This window comes from Opisthocomus hoazin, chromosome 13, assembly GCF_030867145.1.
Source record: "Opisthocomus hoazin isolate bOpiHoa1 chromosome 13, bOpiHoa1.hap1, whole genome shotgun sequence".
In the NCBI taxonomy this organism is placed as follows: Eukaryota; Metazoa; Chordata; class Aves; order Opisthocomiformes; family Opisthocomidae; genus Opisthocomus; species Opisthocomus hoazin.
In genome coordinates this window covers 6,133,152-6,145,412 of record NC_134426.1, presented here as the reverse complement: position 1 = coordinate 6,145,412, position 12,261 = coordinate 6,133,152, and positions in this window count along the sequence as shown.

The following is a 12,261-nucleotide window of genomic DNA, read 5'->3' as shown; positions in this document are numbered from 1 at the left end:
AGCCCCAGTCTCTGTGCCTCTGTGCGAGCAGTGCCATGGGCAGATGAGGCTGAGCGACAGCTTTCCAGGCTAGCTCTTTCTAGCTGCGAGCTATCTGCAGACGTTCGCATTTTCCGAGCAGGGCTCCCAGAGTCACCCAGCACAGACCACCTAAGCTATGTTTGAAGTTTGAGGGGACAAGACAAGCAAGCAGCCCCAGTCTCTGTGCCTCTGTGCGAGCACTGCCATGGGCAGATGAGGCTGAGCAACAGCTTTCCAGGCTAGCTCTTTCTGCCTGCGAGCTATCTGCAGACGTTCGCATTTTCGGAGCAGGGCTGCCGGAGGCGCCCGGCACGGAATACCAAATTTATGTTTGAGGTTTGAGGGGGCAAGACAAGCAAACAGCCCCAGTCTCTGTGCCTCTGTGCGAGCAGTGCCATGGGCAGATGAGGCTTAGAAACAACTTTCCAGGCTAGCTCTTTCTGGCTGCCAGCTATCTGCAAACGATTGCATTTTCGGAGCAGGGCTGATGGAGGCGCCCGGCACAGAGCACCTAAGCTACGTTTGAAGTTTGAGGGGACAAGACAAGCAAGCAGCCCCAGTCTCTGTGCCTCTGTGCGAGCAGTGTCATGGGCAGATGAGGCTGAGCAACAGCTTTCCAGGCTAGCTCTTTCTAGCTGCGAGCTATCTGCAGACGTTCGCATTTTGAGCAGGGCTGCCGGAGGCGCCCGGCACAGACCACCTAAGCTACGTTTGGAGTTTGAGGGGGCAAGACAAGCAAGCAGCCCCAGTCTCTGTGCCTCTGTGCGAGCAGTGCCATGGGCATATGAGGCTGAGCAACAGCTTTCCAGGCTAGCTCTTTCTGCATGCGACCTATCTACAGACGTTCGCATTTCAGAGCAGGGCTGCCGGAGGATCCCGGCACAGACCACCAAAGCTACGTTTGAAGTTTGAGGGGACAAGACAAGCAAGCAGCCCCAGTCTCTGTGCCTCTGTGTGAGCAGTGTCATGGGCAGATGAGGCTGAGAAACAGCTTTCCAGGCTAGCTCTTTCTGCCTGAGAGCTATCTGCAGATGTTCGCATTTTCAGAGCAGGGCTGCCGCAAGCACCCGGCACGGACCACCTAAGCTACGTTTGAAGTTTGAGGGGCCAAGACAAGCAAGCAGCCCCAGTCTCTGTGCCTCTGTGCGAACAGTGCCATGGGCAGATGAGGCTGAGCAACAGCTTTCCAGGCTAGCTCTTTCTAGCTGCGAGCTATCTGCAGACGTTCGCATTTTCGGAGCAGGGCTACCTGAGGCGCCCGGCACAGACCACCTAAGCTACGTTTGAAGTTTGAGGGGACAAGACAAGCAAGCAGCCCCAGTCTCTGTGCCTCTGTGCGAGCAGTGCCATGGGCAGATGAGGCTGAGCAACGGCTTTACAGGCTAGCTCTTTCTGCCTGTGAGCTATCTGCAGACGTTCCATTTTCGGAGCAGGGCTTCCGGAGGTTCTCGTCACGGACCACCTAAGCTACATTTGATGTTTGAGAAAGCAAGACAAGCAGGCAGCTCCAGTCTCTGTGCCTCTGTGCGAGCAGTGCCAGGGGCAGATGAGGCTGAGCAACAGCTTTCCAGGCTAGCTTTTTCTGCCTGCCAGCTACCTGAAGACGTTCGCATTTTCGGAACAGGGCTGCCGGAGGCGCCCGGCACGCACCACCTAAGAAACGTTTGAAGTTTGAGGGGACAAGACAAGCAAGCAGCCCCAGTCTCTGTGCCTCTGTGCGAGCACTGCCATGGGCAGATGAGGCTGAGCAACAGCTTTCCAGGCTAGCTCTTTCTGCCTGCGAGCTATTTGCAGACGTTCGCATTTTCGGAGCAGGGCTGTCGGAGGCGCCCGGCACGGACCACCTAAGTTACGTTTGAAGTTTGAGGGGGCAAGACAAGCAAGCAGCCCCAGTCTCTTTGCCTCTGTGAGAGCAGTGCCATGGGCAGATGAGGCTGAGCAACAGCTTTCCAGGCTAGCTTTTTCTGCCTGCCAGCTACCTGAAGACGTTCGTATTTTCGGAGCTGGGCTGCCGGAGGCGCCCGGCACGGACCACCTAAGAAACGTTTGAAGCTTGAGGGAACAAGACAAGCAAGCAGCCCCAGTCTCTGTGCCTCTGTGCGAGCAGTGCCATGGGCAGATGAGGCTGAGCAACAGCTTTCCAGGCTAGCTCTTTCTGCATGCGACCTATCTACAGACGTTCGCATTTTCAGAGCAGGGCTGCCGGAGGATCCCGGCAGAGACCACCAAAGCTACGTTTGAAGTTTGAGTTGACAAGACAAGCAAGCAGCCCCAGTCTCTGTGCCTCTGTGCGAGCAGTGCCATGGGCAGATGAGGCTTAGCAACAACTTTCCAGGCTAGCTCTTTCTGGCTGCCAGCTATCTGCAAACGTTCGCATTTTCGGAGAAGGGCTGCTGGAGGCGCCCGGCACAGACCACCTAAGCTACGTATGAAGTTTGAGGGGACAAGACAAGCAAGCAGCCTTAGTGTCTGTGTCTCTGTGCGAGCAGTGCCATGGGCAGATGAGGCTAAGCAACAGCTTTCCAGGCTAGCTCTTTCTGCCTACGAGCTATTTGCAGACGTTCGCATTTTCAGAGCAGGGCTGCCGGAGGCGCCTGGCACAGACCACCTAAGCTACGTTTGAAGTTTGAGGGGACAAGACAAGCAAGCAGCCCCAGTCTCTGTGCCTCTGTGCGAGCAGTGCCATGGGCATATGAGGCTGAGCAACAGCTTTCCAGGCTAGCTCTTTCTGCATGCGACCTATCTACAGACGTTCGCATTTTCAGAGCAGGGCTGCCGGAGGATCCCGGCACAGACAACCAAAGCTACGTTTGAAGTTTGAGGGGACAAGACAAGCAAGCAGCCCCAGTCTCTGTGCCTCTGTGCGAGCAGTGCCATGGGCAGATGAGGCTGAGCAACAGCTTTCCAGGCTAGCTCTTTCTGCCTGCGAGCTATCTGCAGATGTTCCATTTTCGGAGCAGGGCTGCCGGAGGCGCCTGGCACAGACGACCTAAGCTACGTTTGAAGTTTGAGGGGACAAAACAAGCAAGCAGTCCCAGTCTCTGTGCCTCTGTGCGAGCAGTGCCATGGGCAGATGAGGCTGAGAAACACCTTTCCAGGCTAGCTATTTCTAGCTGCGAGCTATCTGCAGACGTTCGCATTTTCGGAGCAGGGCTCCCAAAGTCACCCAGCACAGACCACCTAAGCTATGTTTGAAGTTTGAGGGAACAAGACAAGCAAGCAGCCCCAGTCTCTGTGCCTCTGTGCGAGCAGTGCCATGGGCAGATGAGGCTGAGCAACAGCTTTCCAGGCTAGCTCTTTCAGGCTGCGAGCTATCTGCAGACGTTCGCATTTTCGGAGCAGGGCTGCCGGAGGCGCCCGGCACGGAATACCAAATTTATGTTTGAGGTCTGAGGGGGCAAGACAAGCAAGCAGCCCCAGTCTCTGTGCCTCTGTGCTAGCAGTGCCATGGGCAGATGAGGCTTAGCAACAACTTTCCAGGCTAGCTCTTTCTGGCTGCCAGCTATCTGCAAACGATTGCATTTTCGGAGCAGGGCTGATGGAGGCGCCCGGCACAGAGCACCTAAGCTACGTTTGAAGTTTGAGAGGACAAGACAAGCAAGCAGTCCCAGTCTCTGTGCCTCTGTGCGAGCAGTGTCATGGGCAGATGAGGCTGAGCAACAGCTTTGCAGGCTAGCTCTTTCTGCCTGCGAGCTATCTGCAGATGTTCGCATTTTCAAAGCAGCGCTGCCGCAAGCACCCGGCACGGACCACCTAAGCTACGTTTGAAGTTTGAGGGAACAAGACAAGCAAGCAGCCCCAGTCTCTGTGCCTCTGTGCGAGCAGTGCCATGGGCAGATGAGGCTGAGCGACAGCTTTCCAGGCTAGCTCTTTCTAGCTGCGAGTTATCTGCAGACGTTCGCATTTTCAGGGCAGGACTGCCATAGGATCCCGGCACGGAATACCAAATTTATGTTTGAGGTTTGAGGGGGCAAGACAAGCAAGCAGCCCCAGTCTCTGTGCCTCTGTGCGAGCAGTGCCATGGGCAGATGAGGCTGAGAAACAGCTTTCCAGGCTAGCTCTTTCTGCCTGAGAGCTATCTGCAGACGTTTGCATTTTCGGAGCAGGGCTGCCGGAGGCACCCGGCACGGACCACCTAAGCTACGTTTGAAGTTTGAGGGGACAAGACAAGCAAGCAGCCCCAGTCTCTGTGCCTCTGTGCGAGCAGTGCCGTGGGCATATGAGGCTGAGCAACGGCTTTACAGGCTAGCTCTTTCTGCCTGTGAGCTATCTGCAGACGTTCCAATTTCGGAGCAGGGCTTCCGGAGGTTCTCGTCATGGACCACCTAAGCTACATTTGAAGTTTGAGGGGGCAAGACAAGCAGGCAGCCCCAGTCTCTGTGCCTCTGTGCGAGCAGTGCCAGGGGCAGATGAGGCTGAGCAACAGCTTTCCAGGCTAGCTTTTTCTGCCTGCCAGCTACCTGAAGACGTTCGCATTTTCGGAACAGGGCTGCCGGAGCCGCCCGGCACGGACCACCTAAGAAACGTTTGAAGCTTGAGGGGACAAGACAAGCAAGCAGCCCCAGTCTCTGTGCCTCTGTGCGAGCAGTGCCATGGGCAGATGAGGCTGAGCAACAGCTTTCCAGGCTAGCTCTTTCTGGCTGCGAGCTATCTGCAGACGTTCGCATTTTCGGAGCAGGACTGCCAGAGGATCCCGTCACGGAATACCAAATTTATGTTTGAGGTTTGAGGGGGCAAGACAAACAAGCAGCCTTAGTGTCTGTGTCTCTGTGCGAGCAGTGCCATGGGCAGATGAGGCTAAGCAACAGCTTTCCAGGCTAGCTCTTTCTGCCTACGAGCTATTTGCAGACGTTCGCATTTTCAGAGCAGGGCTGCCGGAGGCGCCCGGCACAGACCACCAAAGCTACGTATGAAGTTTGAGTTGACAAGACAAGCAAGCAGCCCCAGTCTCTGTGACTCTGTGCGAGCAGTGCCATGGGCAGATGAGGCTGAGCAACAGCTTTCCAGGCTAGCTCTTTCTGCCTGCGAGCTATCTGCAGACGTTCACAATTTTGGAGCAGGGCTGCCGAAGGCGCCTGGCACAGACCACCTAAGCTACGTTTGAAGTTTGAGGGAACAAGACAAGCAAGCAGCCCCAGTCTCTGTGCCTCTGTGCGAGCAGTGCCATGGGCATATGAGGCTGAGCAATAGCTTTCCAGGCTAGCTCTTTCTGCATGCGACCTATCTACAGACGTTCGCATTTTCAGAGCAGGGCTGCCGGAGGATCCCGGCACAGACCACCAAAGCTACGTTTGAAGTTTGAGTTGACAAGACAAGCAAGCAGCCCCAGTCTCTGTGCCTCTCTGCGAGCAGTGCCATGGGCAGATGAGGCTGAGCAACAGCTTTGCAGGCTAGCTCTTTCTGCCTGCGAGCTACCTGCAGATGTTCGCATTTTCGGAGCAGCGCTTCCGCAAGCACCCTGCACGGACCACCTAAGCTACGTTTGAAGTTTGAGGGGACAAGACAAGCAAGCAGCCCCAGTCTCTGTGCCTCTGTGCGAACAGTGCCATGGGCATATGAGGCTGAGCAACGGCTTTACAGGCTAGCTCTTTCTGCCTGTTAGCTATCTGCAGACGTTCCAATTTCGGAGCAGGGCTTCCGGAGGTTCTCGTCACAGACCACCTAAGCTACATTTGATGTTTGAGTGGGCAAGACAAGCAGGCAGCCCCAGTCTCTGTGCCTCTGTGCGAGCAGTGCCAGGGGCAGATGAGGCTGAGCAACAGCTTTCCAGGCTAGCTTTTTCTGCCTGCCAGCTACCTGAAGACGTTCGCATTTTCAGAACAGGGCTGGCGGAGGCGCCCAGCACGGACCACCTAAGAAACGTTTGAAGCTTGAGGGGACAAGACAAGCAAGCAGCCCCAGTCTCTGTGCCTCTGTGCGAGCAGTGCCATGGGCAGATGAGGCTGAGCAACAGCTTTCCAGGCTAGCTCTTTCTGCCTGCGAGCTATCTGCAGACGTTCGCATTTTCAGAGCAGGACTGCCAGAGGATCCCGGCACGGAATACCAAATTTATGTTTGAGGTTTGAGGGGGCAAGACAAGCAAGCAGCCTTAGTGTCTGTGTCTCTGTGCGAGCAGTGCCATGGGCAGATGAGGCTAAGCAACAGCTTTCCAGGCTAGCTCTTTCTGCCTACGAGCTATTTGCAGACGTTCGCATTTTCAGAGCAGGGCTGCCGGAGGATCCCTGCACAGACCACCAAAGCTACGTTTGAAGTTTGAGTTGACAAGACAAGCAAGCAGCCCCAGTCTCTGTGACTCTGTGCGAGCAGTGCCATGGGCAGATGAGGCTTAGTAACAACTTTCCAGGCTAGCTCTTTCTGGCTGCCAGCTATCTGCAAACGTTAGCATTTTCGGAGCAGGGCTTCTGGAGGCGCCCGGCACAGACACCTAAGCTACGTTTGAATTTTGAGGGGACAAGACAAGCAAGCAGCCCCAGTCTCTGTGCCTCTGTGCGAGCAGTGCCGTGGGCATATGAGGCTGAGCAACGGCTTTACAGGCTAGCTCTTTCTGCCTGTGAGCTATCTGCAGATGTTCGCATTTTCGGAGCAGCGCTGCCGCAAGCACCCTGCACGGACCACCTAAGCTACGTTTGAAGTTTGAGGGGACAAGACAAGCAAGCAGCCCCAGTCTCTGTGCCTCTGTGCGAGCAGTGCCATGGGCAGATGAGGCTGAGCAACAGCTTTCCAGGCTAGCTCTTTCTGCCTGCGAGCTTTCTGCAGACGTTCGCAATTTTGGAGCAGGGCTGCCGGAGGCGACTGGCACAGACCACCTAAGCTACGTTTGAAGTTTGAGGGGACAAGACAAGCAAGCAGCCCCAGTCTCTGTGCCTCTGTGCGAGCAGTGCCATGGGCATATGAGGCTGAGCAACAGCTTTCCAGGCTAGCTCTTTCTGCATGCGACCTATCTACAGACGTTCGCATTTTCAGAGCAGGGCTGCCGGAGGATCCCGGCACGGAATACCAAATTTATGTTTGAGGTTTGAGGGGGCAAGACAAGCAAGCAGCCCCAGTCTCTGTGCCTCTGTGCGAGCAGTGCCATGGGCAGATGAGGCTGAGCAACAGCTTTCCAGGCTAGCTCTTTCTGCCTGCGAGCTATCTGCAGACGTTCGCAATTTTGGAGCAGGGCTGCCGGAGGCGCCTGGCACAGACCACCTAAGCTACGTTTGAAGTTTGAGGGGACAAGACAAGCAAGCAGCCCCAGTCTCTGTGCCTCTGTGCGAGCAGTGCCATGGGCAGATGAGGCTGAGCAATAGCTTTACAGGCTAGCTCTTTCTGCCTGTGAGCTATCTGCAGACGTTCCAAGTTCGGAGCAGGGCTTCCGGAGGTTCTCGTCACGGACCACCTAAGCTACATTTGATGTTTGAGAGGGCAAGACAAGCAAGCAAGCAGCCCCAGTCTCTGTGCCTCTGTGCAAGCAGTGCCATGGGCAGATGAGGCTGAGCAACGGCTTTCCAGGCTAGCTCTTTCTGCCTGCCAGCTACCTGAAGACGTTCGCATTTTCGGAGCAGGGCTTCCGGAGGTTCTCGTCACGGACCACCTAAGCTACGTTTGATGTTTGAGGGGGCAAGACAAGCAAGCAGCCCCAGTCTCTGTGCCTCTGTGCAAACAGTGCCATGGGCAGATGAGGCTGAGCAACAGCTTTCCAGGCTAGCTTTTTCTAGCTGCGAGCTATCTGCAGACGTTCGCATTTTCGGAGCAGGGCTGCCGGAGGCGCCCGGCACGGACCACCTAAGAATCATTTGAAGCTTGATGGGACAAAACAAGCAAGCAGCCCCAGTCTCTGTGCCTCTGTGCGAGCACTGCCATGGGCAGATGAGGCTGAGCAACAGCTTTCCAGGCTAGCTCTTTCTGGCTGCGAGCTATCTGCAGACGTTCGCATTTTCAGAGCAGGACTGCCAGAGGATCCCGGCACGGAATACCAAATTTATGTTTGAGGTTTGAGAGGGCAAGACAAGCAAGCAGCCCCAGTCTCTGTGCCTCTGTGCGAGCAGTGCCATGGGCAGATGAGGCTTAGCAACAACTTTCCAGGCTAGCTCTTTCTGGCTGCCAGCTATCTGCAGACGTTCGCATTTTCAGAGCAGGGCTGCCGGAGGCACCCGGCACGGACCACCTAAGCTACGTTTGAAGTTTGAGGGGACAAGACAAGCAAGCAGCCCCAGTCTCTGTGCCTCTGTGCGAGCAGTGCCGTGAGCATATGAGTCTGAGCAACGGCTGTACAGGCGAGCTCTTTCTGCCTGTGAGCTATCTGCAGACGTTCCAATTTCGGAGCAGGGCTTCCGGAGGTTCTCGTCACGGACCTCCTAAGCTACATTTGATGTTTGAAGGGGCAAGACAAGCAGGCAGCCCCAGTCTCTGTGCCTCTGTGCGAGCAGTGCCAGGGGCAGATGAGGCTGAGCAACAGCTTTCCAGGCTAGCTTTTTCTGCCTGCCAGCTACCTGAAGACGTTCGCATTTTCGGAACAGGGCTGCCGGAGCCGCCCGGCACGGACCACCTAAGAAACGTTTGAAGCTTGAGGGGACAAGACAAGCAAGCAGCCCCAGTCTCTGTGCCTCTGTGCGAGCAGTGCCATGGGCAGATGAGGCTGAGCAACAGCTTTCCAGGCTAGCTCTTTCTGGCTGCGAGCTATCTGCAGACGTTCGCATTTTTGGAGCAGGGCTGCCGGAGGCGCCTGGCACAGACCACCTAAGCTACGTTTGAAGTTTGAGGGGACAAGACAAGCAAGCAGCCCCAGTCTCTGTGCCTCTGTGCGAGCAGTGCCATGGGCATATGAGGCTGAGCAACAGCTTTCCAGGCTAGCTCTTTCTGCATGCGACCTATCTACAGACGTTCGCATTTTCAGAGCAGGGCTGCCGGAGGATTCCGGCACAGACCACCAAAGCTACGTTTGAAGTTTGAGGGGACAAGACAAGCAAGCAGCCCCAGTCTCTGTGCCTCTGTGCGAGCAGTGTCATGGGCAGATGAGGCTGAGCAACAGCTTTGCAGGCTAGCTCTTTCTGCCTGCGAGCTATCTGCAGATGTTCGCATTTTCAGAGCAGGGCTGCCGCAAGCACCCGGCACGGACCACCTAATCTACGTTTGAAGTTTGAGGGGACAAGACAAGCAAGCAGCCCCAGTCTCTGTGCCTCTGTGCGAACAGTGCCATGGGCAGATGAGGCTGAGCAACAGCTTTCCAGGCTAGCTCTTTCTAGCTGCGAGCTATCTGCAGACGTTCGCATTTTCGGAGCAGGGCTGCCGGAGGCGCCCGGCACAGACCACCTAAGCTACGTTTGAAGTTTGAGGGGACAAGACAAGCAAGCAGCCCCAGTCTCTGTGCCTCTGTGCGAGCAGTGCCATGGGCAGATGAGGCTGAGCAATAGCTTTACAGGCTAGCTCTTTCTGCCTGTGAGCTATCTGCAGACGTTCCAATTTCGGAGCAGGGCTTCCGGAGGTTCTCGTCACGGACCACCTAAGCTACATTTGATGTTTGAGGGGGCAAGACAAGCAGGCAGTCCCAGTCTCTGTGCCTCTGTGCGAGCAGTGCCATGGGCAGATGAGGCTGAGCAACAGCTTTCCAGTCTAGCTTTTTCTGCCTGCCAGCTACCTGAAGACATTCGCATTTTCGGAGCAGGGCTGCCGGAGGCGCCCGGCACGGACCACCTAAGAAACGTTTGAATCTTGAGGGGACAAGACAAGCAAGCAGCCCCAGTCTCTGTGCCTCTGTGCGAGCAGTGCCATGGGCAGATGAGGCTGAGCAACAGCTTTCCAGGCTAGCTCTTTCTGGCTGCGAGCTATCTGCAGACGTTCGCATTTTCAGAGCAGGACTGACAGAGGATCCCGGCACGGAAAACCAAATTTATGTTTGAGGTTTGAGGGGGCAAGACAAGCAAGCAGCCTTAGTGTCTGTGTCTCTGTGCGAGCAGTGCCATGGGCAGATGAGGCTAAGCAACAGCTTTCCAGGCTAGCTCTTTCTGCCTACGAGCTATTTGCAGATGTTCGCATTTTCAGAGCAGGGCTGCCGGAGGATCCCGGCACAGACCACCAAAGCTACGTTTGAAGTTTGAGTTGACAAGACAAGCAAGCAGCCCCAGTCTCTGTGACTCTGTGCGAGCAGTGCCATGGGCAGATGAGGCTTAGCAACAACTTTCCAGGCTAGCTCTTTCTGGCTGCCAGCTATCTGCAAACGTTCGCATTTTCGGAGCAGGGCTGCTGAAGGCGCCCGGCACAGACCACCTAAGCTACGTTTGAAGTTTGAGGGGACAAGACAAGCAAGCAGCCCCAGTCTCTGTGCCTCTGTGCGAGCAGTGCCATGGGCAGATGAGGCTGAGCAACAACTTTCCAGGCTAGCTCTTTCTGGCTGCCAGCTATCTGCAAACGTTCGCATTTTCGGAGCAGGGTTGCTGGAGGCGCCCGGCACAGACCACCTAAGCTACGTTTGAAGTTTGAGGGGACAAGACAAGCAAGCAGCCCCAGTCTCTGTGCCTCTGTGCGAGCAGTGCCATGGGCAGATGAGGCTGAGCAACAGCTTTCCAGGCTAGCTCTTTCTGCCTGCGAGCTATCTGCAGACGTTCGCAATTTTGGAGCAGGGCTGCCGGAGGCGCCTGGCACAGACCACCTAAGCTACGTTTGAAGTTTGAGGGGACAAGACAAGCAAGCAGCCCCAGTCTCTGTGCCTCTGTGCGAGCAGTGCCATGGGCATATGAGGCTGAGCAACAGCTTTCCAGGCTAGCTCTTTCTGCCTGCCAGCTACCTGAAGACGTTCGCATTTTCGGAGCAGGGCTTCCGGAGGTTCTAGTCACGGACCACCTAAGCTACGTTTGATGTTTGAGGGGGCAAGACAAGCAAGCAAGCAGCCCCAGTCTCTGTGCCTCTGTGCAAGCAGTGCCATGGGCAGATGAGGCTGAGCAACGGCTTTCCAGGCTAGCTCTTTCTGCCTGCCAGCTACCTGAAGACGTTCGCATTTTCGGAGCAGGGCTTCCGGAGGTTCTCGTCACGGACCACCTAAGCTACGTTTGATGTTTGAGGGGGCAAGACAAGCAAGCAGCCCCAGTCTCTGTGCCTCTGTGCAAACAGTGCCATGGGCAGATGAGGCTGAGCAACAGCTTTCCAGGCTAGCTTTTTCTAGCTGCGAGCTATCTGCAGACGTTCGCATTTTCGGAGCAGGGCTGCCGGAGGCGCCCGGCACGGACCACCTAAGAATCATTTGAAGCTTGATGGGACAAAACAAGCAAGCAGCCCCAGTCTCTGTGCCTCTGTGCGAGCACTGCCATGGGCAGATGAGGCTGAGCAACAGCTTTCCAGGCTAGCTCTTTCTGGCTGCGAGCTATCTGCAGACGTTCGCATTTTCAGAGCAGGACTGCCAGAGGATCCCGGCACGGAATACCAAATTTATGTTTGAGGTTTGGGAGGGCAAGACAAGCAAGCAGCCCCAGTCTCTGTGCCTCTGTGCGAGCAGTGCCATGGGCAGATGAGGCTTAGCAACAACTTTCCAGGCTAGCTCTTTCTGGCTGCCAGCTATCTGCAGACGTTCGCATTTTCAGAGCAGGGCTGCCGGAGGCACCCGGCACGGACCACCTAAGCTACGTTTGAAGTTTGAGGGGACAAGACAAGCAAGCAGCCCCAGTCTCTGTGCCTCTGTGCGAGCAGTGCCGTGAGCATATGAGTCTGAGCAACGGCTGTACAGGCGAGCTCTTTCTGCCTGTGAGCTATCTGCAGACGTTCCAATTTCGGAGCAGGGCTTCCGGAGGTTCTCGTCACGGACCTCCTAAGCTACATTTGATGTTTGAAGGGGCAAGACAAGCAGGCAGCCCCAGTCTCTGTGCCTCTGTGCGAGCAGTGCCAGGGGCAGATGAGGCTGAGCAACAGCTTTCCAGGCTAGCTTTTTCTGCCTGCCAGCTACCTGAAGACGTTCGCATTTTCGGAACAGGACTGCCGGAGCCGCCCGGCACGGACCACCTAAGAAACGTTTGAAGCTTGAGGGGACAAGACAAGCAAGCAGCCCCAGTCTCTGTGCCTCTGTGCGAGCAGTGCCATGGGCAGATGAGGCTGAGCAACAGCTTTCCAGGCTAGCTCTTTCTGCCTGCGAGCTATCTGCAGACGTTCGCATTTTTGGAGCAGGGCTGCCGGAGGCGCCTGGCACAGACCACCTAAGCTACGTTTGAAGTTTGAGGGGACAAGACAAGCAAGCAGCCCCAGTCTCTGTGCCTCTGTGCGAGCAGTGCCATGGGC